Source organism: Eleginops maclovinus, chromosome 20 (assembly GCF_036324505.1).
Source record: "Eleginops maclovinus isolate JMC-PN-2008 ecotype Puerto Natales chromosome 20, JC_Emac_rtc_rv5, whole genome shotgun sequence".
NCBI classification, from domain to species: domain Eukaryota; kingdom Metazoa; phylum Chordata; class Actinopteri; order Perciformes; family Eleginopidae; genus Eleginops; species Eleginops maclovinus.
The window spans coordinates 26,247,000-26,258,541 of NC_086368.1; the positions used below are offsets into that span (position 1 = coordinate 26,247,000).

The window sequence follows — 11,542 nt, forward strand, 5'->3', positions numbered from 1 at the left end:
ACGCTCAGTTAAAGCATGGCTCCACATTAAACCGGAGCTGTGAAACAGTTTGACTCATGCAAATATCATTCACACATAAAAAATGATCATGCTGTTTGTAATGTTTTCCTTTTTATGGAATCCGTGGCACCGAAGGTTATTTTACAACTGGGATTTCTCTGCTTTTAAACAGATTGTAGAGTATGCCTTATATAAAACCCCCCACACACAGTGCATGAAAAAATCTATAAACTTTAAACGTCTATAAATGGTTTTACTCAAAAAAGCTGTGCGAGGCGGTGAGCTGTCAGCAGATGTGGCAGAAAGAGATTTTCTTCTTCAGAGGGAAGACAATTCTGGAGTTCTTTAGTGGTTTTTCTTCAGTGGTGTGCTTTAGCCAAGCCAGAGCAAGGGCACTGGTTTGGCTGGTTCTTAGGACAGGATGTACATTTGTATTAGTTTAGGATTTCATGCATCATTAGTAAATGAACTGTATTTATCCACAGCGCTCTGCCAGGAGGACAGGACTGAGTTTCTTCCCTTCCCACATAAAACAGAATAATTTACTGTAACATAGCTCCTTTTGTGCTCGTGTTTTAGCATCTCCGCACACAATGCGGCTGACAAACAGCAAATTAAGAGCACAAGAGAAAACTTGTGAAAAATGTGCTCATTTGGAAGGGGAAATTAAAACAACAAACGTAAATAAATAAACAATTCAATTCCTCCAAAGACTTCATTCTTCCACATTTCAAACACCACAGCGGCTAATTATAGCCTTAAGTCAGGCGCTTTGATGCATTTTCCCTCAGCAGGAATCCCTGGCTTTTCTTTTCCTGGAAGTGCTTTTCCGTCAGTCCTGAGGTAAACTGCCCGACGGCGCACAGCAGGCTGTGATCACTCTGAGCATATAGTGAATTTATATGTGTGAGTTAGTTTACGTGCATCCAAGAGACACAAAGGAATGACCCCATACTATGTTGGTGAAATGTCACAAGAAAGCCACAAGCAGCCGTAGCATGCTCTTTGCAGAACATGTGCGCCTCTACAGCTAAAATAATACCTTCAATGGTTAACGTTGTGGACTCTCTTGTGGTGTGGCGCTCCACGTCTGACATTGGCAGGCCTGCTGCGTGTGTGCAGCGCGAGCCCAAGATCAACAGCGAAGAAGGAGAAACCACCCCGAGTGTCGGCAGACCGCTGCTGTTGGGCCCGTCACACGCAGGAGGCCTGCTGCTGTCACACTCAAATGCACGAAACCGTAAACTTGTCTAGCCTTTATGAAATGCTTGGGAGGGAGAGAGCAGAGGGGGGTTAGGGTGTTCATGCAGGGGTGGAAGTGTATACCCTGGGCACTGCCGTTTCCTTTTGGCTCACTTCCCGGTTTGTCTTTTTCGAGCCCACACCCCGATCAGGCATCCAGCTTCACATGCGAATAAGTGAGAATGTAAAGCGGGGGGTTCACGGTTGGGCTAAAAAGGGTTTCTCTGAGCAGTGACGCAGCTCTACAGCGCTTCTATTAAAGTCCACCCACAGTGACATATGACATCCAGACATGCAAGAAATAATTGTTTTCACTGATGGTCCCCGGTGATGCCTCGTCCATGTATGAGGCTCCTTGTCTCGGTGGACCGCCGCTCATGTGTTTCCCATCAGGAAAGTCTGTGGTTACCTTCCTGATTTTGCTGGACTGGAAAAACATAGCTAATATGGTGTGATCTGGAAAAAGCTTTGATGCAGGGGCTTTACAAATAAACCTCCAATGCCATATGGTTTGCATTCATCTCTTAATTTATTTCCTATAAATCTCTATCGAATATTCTACAGAGCCAACAGTGTGTGTGTGTGTATGTGTATGTGTATGTGTATGTGTATGTGTGTGTGTGTGTGTGTGTGTGTGTGTGTGTTTGTGTAACCAGACTTGGAAAACAGAAGGCCGGGGAGAGCAGTTTGTGGTAAAGTGTGATTATTATGATTTGTCTGTTTTCTCCGCACTGCATGATAGATGGGCTGGAATGTCTTTCCAGAATAAGCAAACAAGAAAACATGCAAACAATTCCCCCTCTGAGCTCACCTCGCCGTGCCGGGTCCGAGACAAGGAGCGTTCCTCTCAAAGAGCATTTAAAACGTAATGATTGTACGTCGATTCACGATGACTCATCATCTGACATAATTTTCCCTATGAAGTTTGGTATTGAGTTACCACCGGCAGAGAAGTCAACAGACAGCGGGCGTCCAACGGCGGAGGACATGGAAGTCTTTTCCAAACGCAGCAGACTTTCCTACGTCGGCTTCCAGCGCTGTGAACATATAAGATGATTCATGTGGGAGGCTACAGGGAGACCAACATTTGTCATCAGCAGCTGCCTGTGTGGGTATCGGATATATACAAACACCAGTGGTGGAAAGAAAATAAAAGTACATGTAAAGAAGTGCTTGCGTATTTCCATTTTATACAACTTTATACTTCAACTCCACTGCAATTCAGAGACATGTATTGCTTATTTTTTGCTTCCCTATATTTATTTGACTTATACTATATTATACTTAATTCACTAGTAGTATTATTCTGCATAATGAGTACTTTCACCTACTGTACTTTGGGTTTTACTCAGTAAATTCAATATTGATATATACTGACAATATAAAATAAAACAAAGGAAGTTCAAGGGCAGAAAGCTATGTGAAGTTTAGTTGGCAAAATGTCAAAATAACTACAACCTTTATGATTTATACGTTTCAGAAGCACAGAAACTGTATATTTGTATAGTTATTCAACATATCAAGTTCATCAAGGATGAATTAATACTGATAAAATACAAAAGAATGAAAGAAAGAGAAAATAAAAGTTATTAATATATAATCATTTGTAAATCAGTTTTAAACATTAACCAACAACCAAGGAAAGTCTGTTTGATTTATGTTAACGCTTATACAGTTTGTTTGTATGTTTACTGTAGTATCCATACTTTTAACCTCCTTACTTATTCCACCACTGTAAAACACACAGCATGTTGTGCTCTTATTTTTCACCAAGGAACAAACGTCCTTTCGTGGTCAACAGCAAACTAACAATAGAAACATTTTCCTCTTGCTTGACCTTTTCCCTGATGTTGTGTTTAATCTCTGCAGCTCAGCAACAACAGGCTGCTTTTGTTCCCCCGCTAATATTCTAGAAACGCATCTTGAGATGAGTATACTGTACCAACAAACAAAATCATCGGTCTATAGAGTCAGTGTGCCGGACACAAAACAGACGCCTCACAGAATGTGTCAGATGCCATTTGGTGGACACTTTGAGCCAAAATGAGACATTTTTTAGCACGATTGAGGCTCCTGGCAGTGTGAGCGCCCTGCTGCGCTGTATACAGAGCAGCGAGCTATTAAAGGATGTACTTGCAGCATGTGACACTTAGCAGCACATGGTAAATATGTACCAGACAGAATATTCATGCCTATCCCTCCGGCCCCACCAAATGCATTTTAGTCCGAGATAGTGGAGTCCCGTATTTACTTTCAGCGGGATGAGAGGAGGAGAGCTATAATCACTGATTGAAATGTAAATGTGAGGTAGCTAACTGAAGTATTAGGGCTGGTGAGCGAGCCGAGTGGAGATATGAATTACAATCTGTCTGACAATTTTTTCTCATCGCACATTATGTAAATGGAAGTATAAGTGACTGGTAGTATTTGAAACCAAAATCGATGCAGGAGGCGATAAGCGAGAGTGGTTGACAGAGTGGTTCTGGATATCCGCAGATATTTCAAATTCAGGGATGATAATTTGATCATGCAAAGTATATTCATTACATAAGGGCCCCTGCATGCTAATAGAAGATGTTCTATGAAGTTAATATTGACTAAAGTTGTTCATTTAAAACTTTGATTTTCTAATCAAGGGGTGTTATCTGATGTAGGATTTCCCAATTTGAACTGATAGAAGTCATATCTGATGACAAAATCACAATGTGTTCATGCCAAATTGACTAGATTCTGGGTTCTGTTGAAGGATGCTAAAAAACTCCTTCAGAATTAGACAAATATTTAGTATTATAATCAATTTCCTTTGCTCTGATTCCTTTGATATAGTACCCCTGTTAGTGTAAGTGAAGCTTTGAGCTGAAAAGAGCATCAATAGAGCACGTTTCTCAAATAATAGCTAGCCATGCTAATTAGCCATGCTAACTAGCCCCGCTAACTAGCCACCCTAGCGTTTTAGCCATTGCCAGCCGAGTCAGTTGATAACAACGCATTACGCCGTATTTTGCACACCACTGTAGCAACTTGTCAACAATAAACAGTTTACAGTACTGTGTGTACAAGTGATGAGACAAAGTAAGACGAGCTAACAGAAGTATTTATAACTACAGCTCTAAAGTTGATGTGTGTGGCAGCCATCTTGGATTTTGCAGTCAGGTTTGCAATGTTCTTGGCACTTTCCAAGTAGGCAATCTGTCTTCTGGAGCATAACATGACTTTCCAGTTCAAATGTGACATACCATTAGATCTTTTTCACAATATGTGCTCAGACTCCTGTTTGGAAGAATCGAGAACCTGTCATATTAGCTGTTGTGTAGTAGAAGACCTTTATTTTATTACACAAAAAGAGAAAATTAAAGTTAGTTTTATGATTAAACTTGGAGGACAAACATTAAACAAAGTCTGAAACTGAACAGAAGTAACATCAAAGTGAAGCTTGACAGTTTTATCTTTTTCCTCTTGTTTAGAAACGGAGTGGCCTTGACAGCAGGGGGGGGGGAGGGGTTAATCGGGGTGGACCGGCCCGGTCTACACCCAGCCCAGTTCCCCGTCTGTAAACAATAGGGGTGTGGATTAGTTTGGAAACAATGTGTTTATTTAAAAAGCCCACTTCCTGTATGGACTCAGAAAGTCTCCCATTAATTTGATTGGCGGCGGCTCCAGTTCTGAAAATCATTGTTTAGAGGGGGGAAAAATACAAACCACACAAGGAAAAAAAGGAACGCACTTGGTTCCTGTGTGATAGGACGACAGCATTAATAGAATTGGTGCTAGCTATTTGTGTTTGTTTAATCATCTGGAAGGATCTTACAGTAGGTTCAGAGGAAAAACAACATATGAGGAAACATTTGGATGTTTTTGTTGAGACTGCTCTGGCATGAGCTCGCTGCTGCTTGTGCTCTACGTGTACAGATGTGAGTTTCACGATTTAAAAAAGGGAGAGAAAGAAAGCCAAACAGTTTTTCTGCTTACTCTAAACTGCCACGAGCGGTCTGCAGAATCAGCCTGCAGGGGTTGAGATTCAGCTGAGGGCTGTGGAGCCCAGGAGCGACGCCCACCCTCCCTGACTGCCCAAAGCCACATCCTGTCCAAAAGGAAAAGACTTGCACTTTCTCCTCAGGAGGAACACATGCATTAATGTAATCTCAATCCTACCCATAAAGCAGTCTTGCAGCAGCTCTCACACCTCACAGATGCATCCTGTCGTACACATGCGCTTCAACTTTAGCTCGTCTTATTGCTGCTGTGGACATTTTGAGGCCTCCTGAGCAGGAAACAAACAAGAAACTCCTGATGTGCTGTCACGCCAATCCCATTTTACGACACTGAGTAGCCCTGGTGGAGTTTATTTCTGAGACTGACAGATATGAGGGGGGATGAAAAGGCATTAAGAATAAGCAGTGCAACCTTAGCCCATCCAGACGCGTGCTCAGAGGCCAGGGAGTAACAGGTAAACTCGGGGGAGGGTGGTTAAGCCCTAGTTAGGCATGTAAATCCCACCCTTTACAGGCAAAGCGCTCCAGTAGATCCCTGTCAATTTCCTGCAGCTGTGCTCGGGCGGATTTACATGAATACACTCTATCACTAGCGCTTAGCCTCCTGTGTTATGCATTCACATTTTTTTGGTCGGATTCTAAAATTGGTCTTTTTTTTATGTGCTGTTTTTTTGTCTTCTGTAAAGAAAGAACGGTTTTATTTACGAGCCACCCGGCATGCCTGCTTTTGTAAATTGACTCCTCAGTTTTGTCCGCGGGCCAGGCACAAGAAGGTTAGCTGCCTGTTTCCCGATAAGCTGGCAGAACCTATCAACCCCGGCAAGAAGATAGTGCTCTGTATTTCTGTCATGCTTTATCATCAGCTGGGGTGAAACTAAACCGGTGTTAAGCGAGAGTAGAGGGACCATTTCCCTGGATTACAGGCGTCAACTTTAATTTCAAAGACCAATGGTGTATCCAGGGAAGGTGCAGGCTTCGCTTGCCACAGATTGGCAGCGGGCTCCTGATAAGGACCCGACAGCGTTGTTCGCATTCACCACGGGGGCCCATTGATCTCCGAGCCGCTGGTTCATTTCATAAAATACAAGGCGAATGGTGTTGGAGCGGCAGTGTGGCTCCTTATTCACCAGACACACTGCGTCCTGTGCCAAGTTGTCTCGGCTCTGTGCTGTGGCGAACAGGAAACACACCGCAGGAAGACAGGGTATTTGTCAGGAGTCATTAAGGAAAGGAGGTGGCAGTCAAAGCTTTTTTCTTCTAGAAAACAGTGCAGTGAGCTTCAGATGAAAAACACTTTTTCTGTATAAGAAAGCCGAGTCAGGTTACAGACAAAGTTTGATTCCTCCACTCACACTGTAGGCTTAAAGATATCATTTGCAGTATCAACGCTTTGCTCGCTATCTGAGAGGGAAATTCATATCAACATATTGAGCACTTATTCATATTGAAATGTCTGGCCGCCTATTTTTTTTATCACAAAACCGAATTTATGAAAAGCATAATCACAACATGAGGGCCCTCTTATTTTATTATCAGTGGGTGTTATTATTAGAAAACCATTTCAAATGATATGTCACATGGGAACAAATATCATTTACAAACCACTAATGACTTGCAAACACTCCTCTAGCCTCCGGTGAAGAGTGACGCCGGCTCACAGTGTGTGCTCGGCTCGCCTCTCTGCGGGGACGTGCAGTGGGACGCCGCACGCCTTCAGAATCAAACAGAATAAACAGGAAGACCTCTGTCTTCCACGTCAAGGCTATAACACATTAATTCTTAAAAATCTGCCCATTTAAACCTGTCATTACGACGGCTCTAATGGTTTTAAGGTGTGTGTTTGTTGCAAATATTCAAATGAGACACTCAAATATGTACATATTCTCTGCAGAGATGGATTAGGTTTTGGATATTAATAATTAAGCAGGCATTATTATTATTACACTTTACATCTTCTGGGTGGATCAAACTCACCTCTCATTGCAGGACTGCTAATAATGAGTCATCAATAAAACATGCTCATAATGTCAGGGAGACACTTGTGTAGATGCACGGTCTAATTTTACACTTTGGTCATTAGTTCAGGGCGGCGTGAATGCATCGCTGCGCTAAACACGGTGCAGAGGTGGCCTGATGTGGCCTGACAGACCCTGCATCAAGCCGCTCCTTCATTAATGTTAATCATCTCGAAAATTGTGAATAACCAAATCTGGGCACCTATATGCAAATATTTAAAGCATTTTACTTTTTAATGGAAAAGGTGTTTTTGTTTCCAGCACTATCATTTGCATAGAAATTGTGTCTATTGTGCCGTGCTCCTTTAACCCCGGCTCGGCCTGAACGAGCCTGGGATCTACTGGAGTGTAAATGAATAGAGAAATGCACACGGACAGAGAAGGGAAAAAATCAGATTGCTTGCTAAAGTTTCCCCTCTTCCAATCAGAAATCATGCCAGGTGTTGAAACTTTCCAACATTTCACAGAGCTGTAATGAGATACTAAGGAAAGCAGAGAGCAGAGAAAAGAGAGCCAGACATAATAAGTTAATGCAAATTGTAACTAGTTAAGCACAGCAAAATGATATGATACCATTGTCTGCGGCAGATTGATATTATAACGTTAGCATGTGCAAATAATCACATCTTCTCCCTGATACAATTACATTATTTGTTATGGTTGTATCATACACCAATAAAAGCAAACATCATATTAGGATTCATGGCACTTTTCGCATTGCGTTATCAATATGTGGGAATAATTGTCTGCTGAGAGATTAAATTACATTATTGTGTATCTTTTTCATGCCTAATAAATAATGATGGATGGCTCTTATTTTCATCACCACCTGCAACCATTTTGTCTTCTTCCCCCTGCAAGTTAAAAATGAGAGAGGAAATAAAGAAATAAAAGGAGGGGAGTGAGGAACCTCGAGCGACGCGAGCCCGGAGGTTTCGTGTCGGTGAAGTTTCACTGTCTGATCAAGGCGGGGAAATGGCAAATATTATCCGGATAGACACCCAAAAAGTCAACATGCCACTATTTATTCATTGATACATCTGGCAAACATACACCTTACATATCGAATAACTGATTGACCAGGGAAAGCCCTACAGGGGATTATATCTTCACTTTATCAAATGTGGTTTATTTAAACTGCTGCATATTTCAAACAGAAGAAGAGTCATGACAAACATCTCAGAAAAACACTACACTACTACGTGTTTGGTGTCTTTTTTCAGGTAATACAGCAGAATACTTGGGCATCTTATTGATATTTTAACCGATTCTGATGTGGACAAATATGAACAGTATGCCAATATTAATTGTGAAAGTATGAGTCAAAAAATATGAAAGATGTTCATATCATTTAATAATTAGTGGCTTAAATGTTAGTTAATTCAGTACATCCCAAAGTTTTGTTAGTAGGGCTCATATCAATGAGTAAACTCTAAGGTAAATACTGCATTCTATACATTGTCACAGGTAAAAATCCAAAATCTTTACAGTATTTCCAAATAAGGTTAAATGAGAATTATAGTTTTCAAATAGTTTGTCCCACTCATTAAAAAGTCCAGGTTATTTCAGATGATTGTAATTCCAAAAAAGACCAAATCGGACTTCAAAAGTTAAATTCCGAAAATCTGAATTTTTAATCCCTAACAAAAACCGTTGTGAGATTTATGATGGCCTTGTGGTGTTTAAAACAATGGTTCAGATGATTAGAGTAAAATAAATGAATGCATAAATGGTATCCTGAAATAATCCAGTGTCTAAACTTAAAATCTTAAGCAGAAATAAAACTCATTACAGTCTTTTTCTGCTTCCACACCTGAGTGAAGTGAACCTTCAGCAGCTTGTTTTCCAATCCTGACAAACGTCCCAGATAAAGCTGCTGTGTGGCCACGACTCATTTACAATTCTCTTTCTTTTGCATAACCTTACATTTAATCACTTCATTTGCACTTTGTGGAGATAAGGGAATTGATTAGCCACCACTCTCATGTTGACTCTACCTTTTTTCCCTTCCAGTCCACCAATCTAGGCTGTCAATACCTGAAACTCCTGTTGCATGTGATGCATTTGTTGGCGCCCTGTTATGCAGCGATAAAACAAGGTAAGGGCATTATAGTCCCCCCACCAGTTAATTGGCATCCGAGAGAGAAATGCTGTTATAACTTCATAACTTCTTAAGTCATGCCTTGTGCACAGCAAGACGTACGGCGTGGTAAAAATTTACATTTTAATGAAATATTTGAATAAGCACTTGAAATTCACTCTACCAGGTCTCACGGTTCTAAAACCAACATTTCATGTTTGTGTTTTGAATGGCAGCGTCAGAGAAATTAGCATGCCAGTCATACAGATTAGGAGGGCATCAGTGTAAAGTCACAGGCTTTCTCAATCAAGGTTCGCTGCAGGTAAACACTACCCATGACATGTTTAAATGATAACTTTTTTTTCTGAAAGAAAGCCGGAGAGAAAAAGCATTCACAGGGAGAGGAGAGAAAGGCCGGGTAGGAATCAGAGCAGTGAAAAGAAATTCAGAGGCTATCTACAGTTTACGATGATGCACTTCCTTTTAACTCAATCTGTCAGAGAACCACACAACTACAACTTAAATTTCCACATGAATGAAGCTTATAAATCAAAAATAAAATGAAAGCTTGTGTATTATGTGCAGCAAGAAAATACGGATTATGTAGTTATGTAGATAATCTGTGACCTTTTCATACAGTTGTAGGGGGTGGCACAGTTACCCACAATGTGTTGGTTGTGTCGTTACTTGAAATAGTGTAAGTGTGTAATAGTTTGTTGTAAAGGAATAGAGTGGCATTTTGTTATTGAAGCTTATTTGCTTTCTTTTTGAGAGTTTTGTGCATGTGCAATTTATGGTTCAGCTTGATTTTGACTCAACTCACGTCTGGTAGCAGGTCCTCTTCTCTATTTCATCAGTATACCCCACCAGGTAACGTCAGATTAGACGTAGGATTCTTAGCTGATTGTCATTGAGACGCTATGTGAAACCACGGGACAGTAACAGAATCTTAAAGGGGTAGGTCTGCACTCCATCAATTGTATGGCATAGCGACGTAGCTATCCATTGAGAATAGTTCAGATATTTCAAAGTCATGGGTTTGTGCAAAACATGCCATGTACCTCAACAGAGGCAAACTCAAAAGTAATAAAAGGTATTATCCAGGGATTTTTCTCAAGGAAAACAACAACAAGAACAAGAAAAAGAACCAGTTGAGTAGAGCAGAAGAAATGTGGCAAATCAATAAAGCTACAGCCGGTTAGCTTCATTTAGCACAAAGACTGGAAACAGCAGGAAGGAGCTAGCCCGCCTCTTTACTAAAACTGTCCAACCTGCCTACCGTCACCTCTGATGCTACCAAGCTAATATGCTATAGCTTGATTTTTGCTAACTTTGGAAAACACCAGGCATAGCTAAGCTAACCAGCTGCATGCTAGCCTAATGTAGCATACAGATAAAAGAGTGCCACTGATGGTCTAATCTAAGAGCAACACATCCTGTTATAACCAACATGTTAACATGATAATTCAGTCTTCAAACATTAGCTCCAACATGCAGGTTGCATGAAACCTGAGAAAAAAACAGTACCTTGTTTGTGGTTCGGCTCTCTTGTCCTCATCTGATCGGAGATCTTTCATCTCTTGTAGAAGCGGTCCCAGCAGCAGACACTTCTTTGTTAATTCACTATGACACAAAGTGCGACAGCGAGGCACAATTATTCATTTTGTTTTGCATCTCTTCAATAATTCAGTCAAAACATTTCTTATAGTAATGCAGGATGCTGCTGACACAATGAGTGCAGGTCAGAGGGAGAGTGCTGCTCACAATGGGAGTCACTTTGTTTACAGCGGACCTGGGGCTCTGCACACCTGCTCCACACTCCCGGGTAAAGTGATCGTGCAGTATTATGAACTAATGTGGGTATGGGTCACAAGCAAGTCTCAAGTCTTTGTTAACTCAAATTTTCTCCCGGATCAATCAAATCTTTGGTATATTTTCAGTGCAGTTTGCCAGGTAGACAATGAGAACCCTGAAGGGCTCACAATCACTCATCCAAATCCTTGCTTGACAAAAAAAAAAGCACAACGCTGGTGATGTTTTATATTCTGTTCCATGGTCTTAATAATGAACCGTCACTTGTATATTTACTATACCTGTCTTACTTTATTTGAACTTGTTAGATTTTATTTTCTTGGCTTTGAAATGTCTAATTTTATGTGTATTTAAATGTCATTTCATGTACTTCTTTATGTCAATACTTTTGGTGTTTTCAT

General features: G+C 41.0%; 1 long non-coding RNA gene across 1 annotated transcript; it reads right to left on the minus strand.

Moving 5' to 3' along the window:
- Positions 1–4,573: 4,573 nt before the first annotated feature.
- Positions 4,574–11,286, minus strand: LOC134883554 (uncharacterized). The gene is made up of 3 exons (XR_010168286.1): positions 11,094–11,286; positions 10,857–10,952; positions 4,574–4,790 (listed from the first exon to the last, which is right to left on the minus strand). It is a non-coding gene; the product is annotated as an uncharacterized LOC134883554 (long non-coding RNA).
- Positions 11,287–11,542: the final 256 nt, after the last annotated feature.